Genomic DNA, 17,626 nt, shown 5'->3' with positions numbered 1-17,626 from the left:
ATTTCCACAAAAAATCTCCACTGAAATTTTTAGAAGCAATGCTGGATTAACATGATCCAGAAGAAGTTAGCAAATCATTATCCTTTATTAAACCAAGCATTACTCTAAACCTAATTGTCTTTAAGTCTTTAGGCATCGGTGTTTAAAACATGCATGGCAAAAATGAAGTAAAGTATGAAATTATAAGAAAAAAACTGTTGTTAAACTAATCATAATGAACGTTCTTTCTATTTCTATTCACATATACATACACATACTTATACATCATATATATATATACACACAGACACATACTCATACATTCAGTTGGCCCTCTTCTTATACCAATAGCAATAACATTAGGCTTATATACCACTTAACAGTTCTTTACAGCCCTCTCTAAGCGGTTTACAGAGTCAGCATATTGCCCCCCAACAATCTGGGTCCTCCTTTTACCCACCTTGGAAGAATGGAAGCCTGAGTCAACCTTGAGCCTGGTGAGAGTTGAACTGCCGAATTGCAGGCAGCCAGCAGTCAGCAGAAGTAGCCTGCAGTACTGCATACTAACCATTGTGCCACTGCAGCTTATGCTGTGAGATTCTAACAAGAGACACAGCCAATTCTTGTCCTTACTGTGATTTTCTTTTGGGAGTGCTTAGTTAAGGTTGACAACGGAAACCTCCCAGGGGCAAGTCTCTTCAATCCTCAGCCTTAATACCACCTAAATATTGGAAATGTTGCTTTTGGCTATTTTGACATAATGTCAGCTGCTAGGAACATGGAGCATACAGCCCTAAGCCACAGGCAACCTGTAATTGACTTCATGTATCACACCATGAACTAGATAGGTCATAAGGACAAATGGAATCTCCACAGAATGATGTAGAAAGAAATGAATTTGTTCAGCGTTGCAAGTAGTACATCCTCTCTTCCTCCATAATATTGCATCTAGTTTTGCAAATCTTCAAAACTAATATGTCATCTTGGCTACATAAAGATCAGCAACTTGGAGAAGTGTGATTGTAGCTATCCATACAATTATTCATTTGAAGGACTACTTGATGTCTTGGATGGCGAACGGAGGGTAGGACACTGTCCTCTCTTGAAATCACTTTCCATATTTAAGAATGATTAGTTGCCCAATCTGGAGGGATTTAAAATATGTGCTGTACAGTTTTTCCTTCTACCTGCCACCCTATGAAGAATTTTGTGTAACTTAAAAATTCCCATTGTTGTATATCGGTGGAACTCCTGATTCTGCTCCCTGCCTTCAGCCTGTAACCTGGAAGACTATACACAAAAATATGACACAAGGTGCAGTAAATAATATATGAAAGAGTGTGCATTTTAGAATATAAATTTCATGAACTTTTCTTGGGTATCATAAAAATATGCATATACTTACCTTTAGTTGCAGGAAGACCTACATTAAAATTTGAATATAGTGTCTGAATGAGTCATCTTTGCTTTTGCCACTAATTCTGGCTTGTCATTATAGATCTCAGATGCTCCGAAAGAAAGTTCACAAAGTACTTCAAAATTACACAGTTATGTTTTTGAGTTTTTAAAATTCTGTTTATTAAAATACATAGCTTGCTCTTTATGAAAACTTCTATAGTTTTCCATTTAAAAAAATATGTCTCTGTTAACATGTAATCAGGGGTGAAATCCACTTACAGTTGCTACCAGTTTGGTAGCAATGTGAGCACATGCCTCCTCGCATGCACAGGACCTTCCGCGCATGTGCAGAGCGCATCTGTAAAGGTAAGCAAACAGTGAGGGGGAAATCCTGCTTTCTAGCTAATATAAATCATGTGTCACAGCTGATTGTTGGAAAAACTGGTTTGCCTGAACCAGTAGCATTTTTTTTTACTATTGGTTTGGGTGAACGGTAGCATTTTTATTGCCAGTTCGGGCAAACTGGTTCAAACTGATAGTATTCCACCTCTGTAGGTAATGCAAATTCCAGCGCTGATTTGATCCAGTCACTCCTGTAAGGAAAGATTTTTCCCAAAGAGAATAATGGAATAACAGAACTGGAAAGGACTTTGGCGGTCTTCTAGTGGAACCTCCTGTTAGAGTCTGCTAACTTCCCAATGTTTAATGTCGACTGTTTATCAGATGGTCCATTGTCTCTTCTGATGTCCATTGTTAAGATGAAATTCTACAGAGGGTCTGTGAAAATGAGGCTCCTTAGATCAATCCTCATGGGAGTCTATTAAAATTTATATCCAAGGCTGGGTGGTGAGAAAATTTTTTAAAAAAAGAAGGAACAAATGGGGTAGATAAATATACTGGCTCCATTCACGATAGCACCATCTTTGATTGTGTGTGCCACTGCAGATTTTTCTTGATGCGGGAAGAAAAGAGACAGCTTCCTTTAAAAAATAATTTTTTTTTGGCTCTGGCTGGATGGTCATAATTGCTTAATACATCCTGAATCATGTGTTGCCACAGCACAGATTTGAGTTAATAGGCCAGGATAAAGGATATGTTAGAGACCCATCTTGTTCAAAGATGCCTATTAGATAAATGTTTGGAGACATAGTAAGAAGCCTGTGAAACATTAGCCTGAGGCAGAGACACAGATTTGAATATTCTGTGAGAGATCAAAACCGTACAAGCAAAAATACAATCTGGTTCTCTCAATTACATCTATTGAGCTTCAAATATTAGAATTAAACAAAGGTTTTTTTTTTTTAACTGGGCTCTGACTGCGTGGCAGGAGACTACAACTTTCAGTGCTGCATTTTAGTTAAAAGTTATTCTTCTTCACCCTGAACCAATTATTCCACAGATGGCTTTCTGTGAGCAGATTGGAGACTTAATGGTTTTTGTTATTCCACCATCACCCTCAAATTTCTGAAAATGTTTCTTTTCAAGTAACCATTACAAGTTGGAATAGTTTTTATCAACTCCGCAAATGCAATTCAATCATATCCACATGGTAAACTAAACCGAGTCAGTGGAAAGAAAATGCTGAATTATGGAAGAAACGTCCTTTTAAAACCAAGTGGATTTGAGTGATCATTCAGATGCTGTGAAAATGATTTTTTATGAAATAAGGAAGAGAGGGAATCAGGGAGGGAGGAAAGGAGGGAGGGAGGGAAAGGAGGGTGGGAGGGAAGGAGGGAGGGGGGAAGGAAGGAGGGAGGAAGGAGGAAGGAAAGGAGAGACGGAAGGAGGGAGGGAAGGGAAAGAGGGAAGGAAGGAAGAGAGGAAGGGAGAAAGAAAGAAAGGGAGAGAGGAAGGAGAAAGGAAGGAAGGAAAGGAGGGAAGGAAGGGAGGGAGGGAAGGAAGAGAGAGAGGAAGGAAGGAAGGAAGAGAGAGAGGAAAGAAGGAAGGAAAGAGGGAGGGAGGGAAGGGAGGGAGGGAGAAAGAAAGGAAAGAAAACATAGATTGGAAATGCAGTAAATGTAAAACTAAAACTTTTTGAAATTCTGCCATTTCTGCTTTATTCCAGCGAAGGAAAACTTGTTGACAGACCACTACTTAACAATGCTTAGTGGTTCTCAGGTCAGAGTGTTCTCTGGAGAAAGACTTTCCATTTTTAATTCATTTTAAACATCCCAATCTCCTTTTCCAACAGCCAGTTTTCAACCACACGCAAAAAAGAGAGATACATCCTGGTCATGAATGAAAATGAAACTCAAGTGGACTCCTACAAACAACCAGCCTGCATCTGCTGCAGTGGGATTTTTTCTCTCTCAATGTACGCTGTAGAAATTCTGGGATGTCTCTCATCCTGAAGGCACCAGATTGGGGGAAGACTTCAGTAATTGGAAGCTTCAAACTGAACGGTGGCCATCTTACCGTCTGTTTGTTTGGTTTGAACAGATTTGGTTTTACAAATAAGATTGGCACACTTCCGTCTCAGGTGCCTTCATCAAAAAAAAAAAAAAAATCCTGACTGCCTTCAATTGCCTGGGGAACCAGTTCTGCTGAAACACAGGAGACGGGAGGGCCATCTCCATCTCCAGCTTTTGTAACTAAGCAACAAGAATTACCAAGGCAACCAGACACTTTCAGGTAGATAAAAGCTAGTAGATAAGAGCTGAGTGGTGGGGTGACTCTGGACTGAAAGCTCTTTAAACCTGCCAGTCATTTAACTAAAGTACTGGGGGGAATGGAGAAGAAAGTTGGGGCTGTAAAGCTTTGTTGTTGTTGTTGTTGTTGTTGTTGTTGTTGTTGTTTTCAACTGCCTGGCTTCTCCTTTTTCTCTTAAAGAAGATGGGCTACAAAGGGAGGGCTCTTCTTATCCTTGAAATTGATTCCGACATCTGAAAGCTGTGTGTTCTCCAATATCTTTGTAGCTGTATCAAAAGTATAGTTGTTACCTTTTTTGGATTCTTTTAGAAACACAAGCCACTCAGTTCTGGCTACCTGAAATCTTAGGGTTTTTTAAAATTTCAATCGAAATAGAGGTGTTTAACGGTTTTTATGTATCGGTTTTATGATATTATGCCTCAGAGTCGCTATATGAGAGAGTTGTGTAGACATGACAAATGCATTGAAGAATAAAATTAAATTACTCATTTATTTTTTTGACTCGTGCCAAACAAAGCCTTATTCTGAGTTTTTGCTATTGAAGTATTATCAATGATGCATTTGCAAGAACAAATGAAGCATGAACATTGTGGACTTTGGTTACTTATTGAGAAGACAGTATTTCAACTGGTACATCTTTTCTTAACCTACTATATAAGTTGCAGTTATGTAACTAATTTCTCTCCAATACTGATGGCACTGATATAACAGTTCACCGACAAAAGGGTGAATGACAAAACCGCGCCCGACTAAACTGCGTCGCTGATGTCATCAACAGGGCATCAACAGCGCGGAGACAGAAGCATGCTGTAAACCCTAAACCTAAACTTAACCCCTAAACCTAAACCTAATCCTAAACCTAACCCTAAAGCTAATCCTAAAGCTAACCCTAAAGCTAACCCTTACCTTAAGTTGAATCGGCTTTCTTTCAACGCGCTATTTAAAGTGCCCTTCTTTCTCCGTGCTGGCTGTTGTCGCCGCGTTGATGATGTCAGTGACACGGTTTAGTCAGCCGCGGTTTTGTCGTTCGCCCTTTTGACGGGTCACGGATATAACTGCCATGGGCCCTTTACTTAGTCAGTTAAAACTACAAGGGAATCCAGCACTGCTTCCCTGTCAAATCTTACTAAAACAACAGGACTTTGTAAATAATCAGTGCTAGATAAAAGGCATTGTGAGAAAAAAGACATTTTTAAAAGTAAGAATTTAAGACACAAATAATGGACATTTCCTGTCATTGAGAAAGGACGACCGATAGGTTGCATAAACTACACTCCAATTTCAATCCTATGTTTTGGATATCTTTCAAGATGGCAGGAAAAAAAACAGCATTTATAATCCCAAATTCTGAAAACTATTGGTTGGAAAAGGCTATATTTAGGCCCTTTCTTGTATTCTTTAAATCACTGTCATTCTAGTACCTACACCTGGGAAATATAATACCTATATTGCATCTGAACAGAAACTGGTTACTCTAAGGGGAAAGATAGCATGGGGAAAAAAACACTGCTGGGATAGTTTCTTTGAAAATCTGCTTTGTTCCATTAACAGAAGATCCCAGAAGTGCCAAAGCAATTGCATTATTAGTAAGGCTCTTTATCTGGGCAGTACATTACATACCAAGAGTATATTGAGAAATTCATCTCATTTGGTTCAGGAAGAACTCCGCCATGACAATTGTAGCTTCATTATTACAATTTCGGATAGAGTTTTTGAAATGGGCAATCTGAGCCTATTTAAGTCTTCTGCAAGTAAAAAGTATGATTTTCACCACAGGTATGATGATTTTGTAAATAATTACAGAGTTGCAGCCTGGCCTTATTTCTTTTCATATGCAATGTTTGCCTGCTGTGCTGTTCTCCAGCAAATGCCACTGATAGTTGCAGATGCCTACCAGTCTACTTGTATTTCAGTGAAATTTAACATTTTGTCTTTTTCTAAAAATGTATTTAGTGGTGAATCGACATGCAGATACACAGACACACAGACATACACGTCCTACACCGGCAACACAAATGATAGCGATTATACAATGAAGAAAGAAAAGCTCAAAATGTAATTAAAACAATTATTAAAATAAACTGGCTATGACAAAAGCAAGAAAAAAGGTTGCAGATAAAAAAAAGGATCCAAATAGTTACTATACATAAACATAAAATAACATTTACCTTTGTATTAGATTCCACAATGAAAATTGGGCTTGTTGCAACGTGTAGCAAAGGTTTTTGGTGCACATTTTGAAAATCGAGCAAATAATTGCAGTACAAGGTTAGAATACAGTAAATGTATTCGTCTTTAAATTATGAAGAAGATATTGTTGTTTTTGTTTGTTATATCTAGCATATATTTTTAAAAATCACATATTGAATAAGAAATAGAACTGAAAGAAAAAAAATCAGATAAAATTTGTATTATTTAAAACATATGATCCTATTTTTGAGGGAGGGAGCACTATGTATTCAAACCAGGACTTCTTGCACTTACAAATGTGATAAAATTCAAAAACTGTAATACTCTTGATAAAACTGAATATTAAACTAGAATACATTTAATCTTCCAAGCACACTATGAAATAGGATAGGTTGGTAGATAAGTCCTGTTTGAGCACAGACACTTTCAGACTATCAACAATTTATGCCCGGTAATAATTCTTGTAATACCCCCTTTTTATTTTGAAAAGTGTAGTCCTTCCTATTATCTTATGGGTTTACAAGTAATATGATTTTTAAAGAACTATTGAAGTTCTGAAACTCAGTGAAAGAAAATTAGTTATATGAAAGAATGCTAAAATATCCTGTAATGAAAAACTATTATTTCAGAAGATTTTTCTGATAATATTTATTTCAATATTTAGTCAAACTAGAAAATTATAAACAATTTATTATTAGTAAGGTTACTAAATTTGGGTGAAGAACCATGACAAACCACTAGCTGGCAGCAACGATGTACATTCATCTTGAACCTTTGTTTCCATTTAGTGATTAGTCAATGTTTTTGCAGACCATATTTAAAGCTCTTGTATTATATAATTGGACTGTGCATACTTTGAGATGACTTAGAAGAGAAGCTTCAGAATATGTGGAAGCATAAGTACAGCACATTTTTAAAGCAGCTGCATCTTTTCTCAGTGGTCCCCTTAAAGAAACCACATTTTTCTAGTGGCTGTGTGATTTAAAATGTCTCTTTTGAATCAATTGGAAGCATCCACCACTCAATATGATGTTATCTGTATTATTCTAGAGAATTATCACTTCCCTTTGCATTGGACACTATCTAGAACAATATTTGTGTTTGATTGGAATTACTCTTTCCAGAATTAACTTCCACTTTCTAATTTAATATAGCCAATATTTATTTAATTGATCTCTCAAAAGTGTTTTTGCCCAAAAATGGTGCTGAAAAAAACAAGCAATTATACAAAGATAAAGTATGAGTGCCAGCAAAAAGAGCCAAATAAAGTTACGCTAGCTTAAATGCTCCTGAGAAGGTCAAATTGGATTATTGGAATACATGTGTTAGGTGTACCCAAACTGGAATATTGAAAGCCACTCTGTTTGTTGGAGATTCTTTGAAATCTACTTCTGTTCCAGAATGCAATTTCAAGATTGTAGGTGGGTACTTTCAGGCAGGATCATATCATATCTTTCTACAAGGGCTGCAATTGCTACCCATTTCTTCCTGGGCATGTTTCAAAGTATTTGTTCAAGTTTCCTCAGGAGCCCTCTCTTCCAGTACCTGTTAGTCTTGATGGAGAGATCCTTCTGGATGTGTTTATGTAGTTGAGGTCAGTGGTGAGATTCAATTATTTTTACTACCGATTCTGTGGACGTGGCTTGGTGGGCATGGCTTGGTGGGCATGGCAGGGGAAGCATACTATAAAATCTCCATTCCCTTCCCACTCCAGGAGAAGATTACTGCAAAATCCCCATTCCTTCTCAATCAACTGGGACTTGGGGCGGGGGGGGGGGGGGAGAGAATAGATGGGGTGGGGCCAGTCAGAGGTGATATTTACTGGTTCTCCGAATTACTCAAAATTTCCACTACTAGTTCTCCAGAACTGGTCAGAACCTGCTGACTACCACCTCTGGTTGAGGTAAAAGGCCTTCTTAGTGGCTGAAACTAAACTTGTTTGTTCCTACTTGGGAATGATATTCTTCTATGTAGTATTTTAGCCACGGGCAAAGATATCCTTTTATTAGCAAACAATTTCTCATGGTAACATTAAACGTTAGTAGAAGCCATCTTATCCCTCTGCTAGATTTACAATTCTTATTAAAAAATTTTGTAAGTGTGCTTGTTTTGACTTTCAAATATTTTAAATTTGGTGGTAGTTTAATTTCTGTAAGTTACCCTATGTAATTTGTATGCATTGAAAACATAAAATATAAAAGCATCATAAGTGGACCCTGCCATAGTGTGGGAATAACACTTTGAAGACGAAAACATAAAAAAATAGTGTTTTTATAAATACATTGACAGTAGAAGAACCCTCTTGAATATAATATATTTGTCTGCTGTTGGAAAGACAATGAAGAAAGAGCAAATTTGCCTCATGGGTAAGAAGTTCCAAATCCTAGGAGTAGCTACTGAGAAGGCCCTGAATTTTCATCAAGACTGCCTCCCACAGTGATAAGCTTGAGAGAAACGCCTCTTGCAAAGTCCCTGTATGGGACAGTTCAGTTTTTTCAGATGCACTACCTATGTAGTTAGGATTTTCATAACTAGTCCCTGAACATGTGCCTGCAAACAGAACTGTTAAATATTACATGTTCGTTACAATGGATCCTGTTCAGACATTCAATTGCAAATTTCTACATTGGATGAAGTTTTCAACTACTTTCCCAAGTTAGTTTCAACTCAGTGTAGTCCTCGACTTACAACCACAATCAAACTCAAAATTTCTGCTGCTAAGCATTTGTTGACTGAGTTTAGCCCCCATTTTATGATCTTTCTTGTGGCAGTTGTTAGGTGAATCCCTGCAGTTGTTAACTCAGCAATACGGTTGTTAAGTGAATCTGCCCCCCCCCCCCCTACTTCCTTGGCTTGTCAGAAGTGATCACATAACACACGCACACATCCCGGCACTGTAATGTCAGAAATACATGCCAGTTGGCAAGTGTCCAAATTTTGATCGTGTGACCATGTGGAAGCCGCAACAGTCATTAAATATGACAAATGGTCACAAGTTACTTTTTCCAGTGATGCTGTGACTTCAAATGGTCACTAAACAAAGAGCTGTAAGTTGAGGAGTATACTTGCATATGCTACCTTCACCCATGGACATCATTAAAGAAGATGGTATTTCCTGCTTCTCTTTCTAATTGCACATTAACGGGGAGAGATTTAAACTGGCTGTGGGCCATCCTGATCAACAATTTTCAGCTATAGCCAATGCACACTCACTCACTGGCATCATGCATTGCTTCTTGTCCTGCCTTCTGGTGCTTTTACATATGACGTGTGGGTCCCTGTTGGATGCATTATGAGAAGCAATGTTTAGTTCACATGGTGCAAAACTGAATAGGACTTAAATGAATAGGCTGCATTGATCAGTGCTAATTGCAACAGTTCTTACCAGAGTTAGGTTGTATGAATATATAACTGAGATAGGTAAGAGGATGACTTTCTTCTGAGGTATGTTGGGGATATTTTGTTTGCTTTGCATTATTATTTTTTCTTCCTAAAAGGGTAAACACTGTTTAGTATTGAGTAGAAACATGCATTTATTTATATGCTGCCTCAATAAGAGAACTTCTCTGGGCAGCTCCCATTAAAAATACAATGTAAAAAGAACCACATTATAAAAATAAAAATGCAACACAACAAATATAAAAAAATAGATAGTACCAATAGTTCAGTTCAGAGAAAGGCTCTAAAAAGGAATCTCGCTCTTTAGAAATATATGGAAAAGTGGCAAAGAGTGAGCCAGACAATTTGCTCCAAAGAGGCTAATCTACCATTGACACTGCAGTCCAATCCATCAGTCAGTCAATCAATCAATCATTCAATCTGTGAATCAATTAATCAGCCAATCAATCAATTAATCAGCCAATCAATCAATTAATCAGTCAGTCAGTCGACCAAGTAGTAAAGCAATCTCCCCTTACATCACTCTCTGAACTTTCCCAAAGTGTGGGGATAGGAGCGGTTTCTCCCCGCTAGCTCTAACGGGTTGGGTCAAAATTGGCTAGAAAAGGCAGTCCTGAAGAGATCAAAGTGCCAAGCCATGGATTCAAGAAGTTGCCTAAATTAAATCAGAAATCCATTGGCAACTAAAGCATGGAGTTCTGTGCTCTCAAATTTTGGTAAGTATCTCCTCACTTTTACAACAGAAAGCTTCATTCAACTAAAAAGTTGAATTCGGGTCTTTTAGACCATTCAGAGTTGATGACTAGAGAACTGGAGGCAGAACCATCGTGGACAAAAATATGCTGCATTCCCATATATTTGTTTGGAATTATTATCCAAAACATTAAAAATACACAACATAAACAATTGGGCATATACAAATAACTTTTTGGGATGAGCAGGGAATCCTCGCCCTGCCTTTTTATATGGTATTGCGCAAAAAAAAAAATTATACGGTATTGTGCAAAGTTTTTATAACAAAATATACATTTTAATCCTGAGCCTATAATATTATTGCAGACTACCAGACTTATTAAGAACCACTGGTCAATATGTAAAAGCCGCATCTATAATATTCTCCTGCATATGAGCAGCTATTAGTCAAATCCATCGTATATTTGAAATTGTGCTTAGTAGTTGAAATTCCTTCTTTCTCCTTTACTGTTGATTGAACATCTTGATTTTTGGCTTCAGAAAGCAAAAAAGATTGGAATTTGTCATGCGTTTTGCCTAAATGACAACCTCCAACCAGTGGATGTTGCTTTCAAAAATACAATAGTGGTTACCATCTTGAGTGGTTTAAATTTGAAGGAGGCTAAAGCTAATTGCTTTGGCTGTATAGCCACATCAGTAATAATGTGCTTTGCTCTATCAGTTGCTGAGCAACAGTAACAGGAAAGCATGACTACATTCCGATCCTAGCACTGTACTCATGTCCTATTCATGTCCTACTCCCCCAAATTTCATATTGGTGTCTGGAAAACATTTCAAGTATTGTTCAGAGGCCTGTGTCAACATTAGCAGATTCCAAATGAGCTGTTTATAAGCAAAAAGAATAACTTCAGTTGATGTGACTTTCTCTTAAAAAGTTTTTTGTTTTGAATCATGCCCTGAAGTATTAGAGTTTTTCATTTGTGTATATTCAATATTTCCCTATTATGAATTCTACCATCTTATGCTGCAGGACATTTGAATCCCCAGATTCAACTCAAAAAGGGAATCTTAATGAAAGATAGTGTTGTTTACAGAAATATTTTTTCTTATACGGTAGTTTTCTTTAGAGAATTCCGTGCTTGCTATTTAATTAAAAAAAAAGGATTAATTCCCATGCTTGCTTGGAGAGCTGGAGAGTTGGCTTTTTTTCTTGATATCAAAACATTGGTCAAACATCAGCTAATGTGATTGCAGAATCTTATCTTGTTTTTGCCCAAGGATACATTTTCTCAGATTTAATTTTTAGAGGTTGCATGTTGAGAGTGGGGTAGTTGCTAATTAAAAGCAGAAAATGTTATTTCCCCCCTATTTTTCATTTCTTCTAATCACTAACCCCAATAAAGAGCAGTTTGAACCTATCAGAGTCTGAACTGATCTAAACAGGAAATCCAGTCAAAAGGTCCATGTCGTAGGATTCTCAGTTTGCTGCAGATCTGCAAATCTAAAGATCCCATTTCACCAACTCTGAACATTTTAGAAAACCAAATGATGGCTTTCAGCTGGGTTTGGATGGTAGTAAGTGTTGTTAAGAGCACAATTTATGGCTATAGTGGGAGAAAAGAGTGTTTTCCATAGAGAACACTATAGAAAAATCCAGTAAGAGGCAAGCACATTTTGTAGTAATCTCTGAAGACTGAATTATTACATATCAGCAATGTGTACATTCCAAGGGTTATTTATTCATTTATTTAATTGAGCCGAACTGTAGATCCCTTTAACACAATCCATTTTATTCGAAGCTTATTACAGTTATATATTTTACATTTTCGTGTTCTTCTCACCTCAAATCAGCTATCTTTCAAAACCCACATCGTTTTTGATCCCGATCAACAGAATACAGTATGAAAATATGTGACAATGAACATAAGATGTTAATGTATTAACAATGTATTAACTACTTAGTACACAATTTTGCCATGAGAAAGGTGTTTAAGACGTCCTTTACCAATGCTTATGAAGATCAAATATTGAAACAAAATCATGTTGATAATCACAGACTGTGGAAAGCTAGTACCGTTGATTATATATTTTACAATGCTACAATTTATATCTCAGTCGCACAAAATTGACAAGATTTTTATAGACACAACAAAGTTTTGAAAGAAGAAAAAGTCACAGTACATCATTTCTTTCAGAAAGTATATATACATATTGAAAGACTTAAGAGTGAAAACGAAAAGGTCCTATTGATGTGGCTAATTTTTCCAAATACCTTGCACTGAAAGTACAGTCTATTATAGCTATTACCCATTAATCTGAAACAAGTATTTGCTTCATTACATTTTACTTTCCACTTTGAGTGGTCTGTGATTAAATAAGAAGTCCTGGTGAACCACAACTTCTGACATCATTGGAATTGTTGAACCAATAAATTACAATTATAAGATTCATAACAATGAAGCAAATTGAACAATAATATGTGATGTTAGCTTCTTCTGAATACCCCAGATAGAAACACAAGGACTCTCTGGTTTACTCAAGGCTTGTTGCAAAGAGAGAAGTAAAGGATGGAAGGTATTTATGAAAGAACAATGGAAATTTTAGGTTAATAAATCAAGAGATGATCATCTGAATGTGACATATCATTCAATTCATATTAACAATGATCTAACATGTGTTCTGAGGGGAAAAAACCCAAGCTTTTTATTCCTGAAATATTCCTGTCCAGTTTCTTATTGACCAAATGTCAATAAGAAACTTAACTGTAAAATATTTCCATCAAGTTTAGATGCACCTATTTTTGAGAATTTAATTGTATAAAATATTTAGACGCTACATTAAATAAAAAATGTGTCTGTTAGGTCATGAAGCCTAAAAAATGCCAGTATGTTTTCACCAGTGCATAGCTCCTGAGTAGCAATTTAGTTGCTAAACTGAAACAGTTTAGATGCTGACATTTCATTGGAATCTGGAGCCAATCTGGAGCCATTCTGGAGTGCAGTTTAAATGGTCTTATTCTGGGTTTAAAAAAGGAATCGGTGCCACTTAGAAAATAAATCCACCCCTTCCAGTTAACTGCTACAAAATAAAATACAAAATCAATCTGAATCTCTCAGTTTCTACCTTGGTGTTTTAACCATTACACCAAATTGGCTCTCAGTAAGTTATTTAGAAGTTGACCTATTTATTGACCTATTGATAATCAGGTCAATGAAAGATCTCAAAGTTTCATGCCATAAAAGGGTGCATTTGCATTCTGTGTCGCTAACTCACAGGACCATCCCGTAACTGTTATGGGTTTAAAATGACAAGCTAATTTTAAATGGTTAATAAAATAATAATCTTAGTAAGAAGGTATCAGAAGGTAATACTTTGACGTAAAAAAATAATTTTATGTTCTATCATGAAAACAGAATCATTTTTTCAAATGACACAAGCATCTAATCCGGCTTTCTAAAATGGTCCATTGAATTGATTCTTTGATATGATAATGTATGATTCACTTCAGTGAATCCTGGTGAATGCTTGCTTAAACACCATGTTTGCCACTAGGTGCATTATCCCCCCCCCCCCCGGTTATATTCTATAAAATGTTATTATTTGGAATTAAGAAGTTTTGAAACTAAACAAGCTTATAATAACATCAAAAAATATCTCGGTGCTGGACTATAGAAACATGAATAATGGAGGAATGTATTGTAAATGGCTGAGTTTGTAGAAATGGCTAAATTGTTTAATTAAGGAGACAATTGCATTACTTTTATAAAAGACTGGAAACCTTTTATAGCGGTTTTGCTGAAAATGAATAAAAATGAACTGCTGATTTCAGGATGTATTGATAAAAAAAGTTAGTTTATGGGAAGAAAGCAGCTATGCAATATGGGAGGGTGGAAGTGATAATTGCTATGCTTGCAACAGCTGCAAAGAAAAATCAAAAATGGTTTCTTTAGCCATTTCCCATTTTTGTTATTGTTCACTTTTTATTTTATCCTTTTATAATCTGTTTTTTATTCTATTTATTTTACATTTCTGTAGTTTTTAAAATCTGCGTGAGACCTTCCTTCAATAAAAATACCCCTCTGTGTCAGCTGGATATTCATTTTAAATTGTCAAAACCATTTGACTGGAGGTTGCCATCTGAGGTACAAATAGCCATCTTAGACAAATTGCTCTTCCTTAATGGTGAAAAGCATCTTTGGGGAAGCGCCTATCCTTTGCCATTCCATAAAATTCAGTTAATAGGGTTTCTTTGGAAATGTGGTTATTAACGTTGCAGTTACTTGATTTTTTTACTAAAAACATGTCATAGAGGTGATTTGGGGTCAACTTATATGACAATCAGACCAACAATTTCAACCCTCAGATTGTTCTCTATTAATTTCAACTATTAAGTCTTCAAGAAGATGTTGGATAGCCATTTGTCTGAAATGGTATAGGGTTTCCTGCCTAGTCAGGGGGTTGGACTAGAAGACCTCCAAGGTCCCTTCCAACTCTGCTATTGTATATCTTGTATATCTTGTATAACTGTAATTTCTCACTATGCATATATTTAAGATGATATATAGGTGATTTGTGTCCTGCCACAAAGGTGCCTATACTTATATATTCAATTTCATGCGTTTTATTATTTTCCTATTCCTTCCTTTCACGTTTCTTAAACAACAAGAGAATCTGCATCCTGCAATAATGAAGAGGAGGTAGAAACAAAGTAAGTATTCTTCAGGCTTTCCTCCATCCTACTCTCTTTAAACAAAGCATATTATTATTCAAACATTGTGTTTTTTCATCCCTGGATATTAATAAGAAAATGTCTCTCTGCGAAGAATTTATAATGCTCTTTCACTGAATGTCAGCAGCTTCTCTGGACAAAAGGGTTACTGTGTTTGCTGCATTCCAACATTCACTGATGTGGGCAGATCAGTTATATAAACTAGGATTGCATTGCTTAGGGAAGGGATTTAACCATCATCCTAACTTACATTGAACTCTGGGAATCCTTTCCAACAGACTTTAGATAACTTTTCTGGTAGCTCAAGAAGTTCTTCGGTCTTATAACTTTATAAATCCAAAATACTTTTCATGTAAATAGGATCTGAAGTTTTACAGAGATATATGGTGATACTTTTAGTTTGTTTGTTCCATTTGAAGAGAGGTCCTTGAGTACATTTTATATGGGAATAACCTTGGGTGTGAGGTGGAAGAATGATAAGATAAGAGGCAGCTGAGCCCACAAAAGGAAGAGATGCATGATAAACACCTCAGAAGGTTCTTCCTTCTTAGCTTCTTGCACTGTAAAAGTGAGGGGAGATACTGACAGGCAAGAATTCTCTTAATGTAACTTTACAATAAAGATGGAGTGTGTACTCATGAGTGTTTTTCTTGTCTGAATTACTTCTCAGGATTGACAGAGCGTTTGCTCCCTCGTGATTCTCATTGCCAAGAAATTTTCTTCTTTGAATACAAAATGCAATACAAGGGCAGCACGATTTCACTTTCAAGATGCTTTCAAAATTTACAGTGCTTGTTTGTGTTAACTATTTATATACAATATCTAGACACATTTAATAGGAGGGATACAGTGTATTTCGGGCTATTCTGACATAGTTATGGACAAATCCTTTTCTGCCACTCACAAAAGTCAAGAAAGTCTAGGATGATAATAATTCTATGTTTTCCTAAAAGCATAAACATGCACATATAGTATTAACAAAAGTTTATAGCACTTACTGAATTAACTTCCAGCATTGAATTTCTCCCGGAATGGATTCCTAGGATAATTTTTCATTACCAGCATTATTATTTCAGAGAATAAATAACACTGTTGCACAATGGCATAGCCATTTGTTAATGATTTTGTCTCAAATACCGACAGTCCAGCATTTAAAAGCAGATGTTCTGTTCCAGCTAGACAATATTTGGAACTGTTTATAGCTTTTTAGTTTCTGTCCTTGAGGCACTGAGTTTTAGGTTGTGACAATTGAAATGCATCAGTGAAGGCAATGGAAACTAACAACTGTGAGCTATGAATCAACCATGCAAAACAATCATATATCATACAAAACTGTTTTTGTCTATATACAAATCCACTGTACAAGGTAAACAGCAGTTATTGCTCAATACAGAGCCATCTACAGCTTGAAGCAGATTTAATTCCCTACCACTAGGTGCTTGAAATGAAAACTTTGTGAACGATGGTGTCTCAAAATCGTGACTGACTGATTATCATAATGTTCTTTTCATTGATCATAAATAGGTAATTTTACAAGCATGCCATACCAGTCAGTTTTGCCACTTCAAAACGTTTCTGTATGTACAACAGGGGCCATTGATCAGCCTGGGCAACACTGTAATAATACACAGAGTTTCAAAATTCTTCTGAAAAAGAATCTTAGGAGAGATTTTTTAACTACAGTTGATTGTTCTTGCAGTAACTTTCTTGCTCTCCTCTTTCAAGGCTGTCCAGTATATAATGTGAGTCCCCTTTACAAGAGCTAGACTGTGAAGCAATTCAACATCCTATTAAAAAAGAGAGTTATAGCACCCAAACTCCTAGTTCTGGCTGCCAAGTACCATGATATAAAGAATTACTTGTAGAAATAGTCACCTGTATCTTCAATAGTGTGCCAAGTTTCTTACTCTCCAATCCCAGCTGACGTGTTTAGTACTGAGATGCACTAAAATATCTTAAGGCTTCCTTATTTCCGCCATAATAAGATTTGAAACAGAACAGCAAAACAACAACAATAAAACCACTATTGAATTTAACTTATGGACAGTAGATATAAATCTACATTGTGGAAATCTATTGTTGAGCACATAAAGAGATACAGTGGCAGAGAAAAGATATTTTTTGCCTAAAGATATAGAATGGAATAAAATACATCAACATGGCTTTTCTTATGGCAATATAAGCAACTGCCTTGCTGCTCCTAAGACTGCTGAGCCATTAGCAAACTCAACATTGTCCACACTAACTGGCATTGCTTGTTTGGGCTATAGGTTAAGGAATGCCTTCCAGTTTGGTCAGGACATGCTACTGGTTGGACTTTTTCCATACAAATGTCATGTTCTACACTTTGCTGGCCCTCTAGCGCCTTTACCTACACTGCAAAGAATCTATCCAACCAGAAAGCAGTTTAAGAAGTAATTAGAAGGGCCAAAATTGAAATGATTTAGACAAGACATTACAGTGATATATAACATTAAAAGATGAAACAACAGGCAAACAAATGTTTTTCTTGCATCTCAGCATCTTCGTTTTGCTTTCTCTTTATCCCCATTAAGATACCCATTCCTATTGTTTACATAGGGGCATGAT

At 36.4% G+C, this 17,626-nt stretch overlaps 1 protein-coding gene across 1 annotated transcript in view; it reads right to left on the bottom strand.

The window, feature by feature from the left end:
• Positions 1 to 17,626, bottom strand: part of MBP (myelin basic protein) — a 109,701-nt gene that overhangs the window by 14,600 nt on the left and 77,475 nt on the right. The gene's annotated exons all lie outside the window — the stretch shown is intronic.

This window comes from Thamnophis elegans, chromosome 8, assembly GCF_009769535.1.
Source record: "Thamnophis elegans isolate rThaEle1 chromosome 8, rThaEle1.pri, whole genome shotgun sequence".
NCBI lineage: Eukaryota > Metazoa > Chordata > Lepidosauria > Squamata > Colubridae > Thamnophis > Thamnophis elegans.
This window is presented reverse-complemented; position numbering and strand designations above follow the sequence as displayed.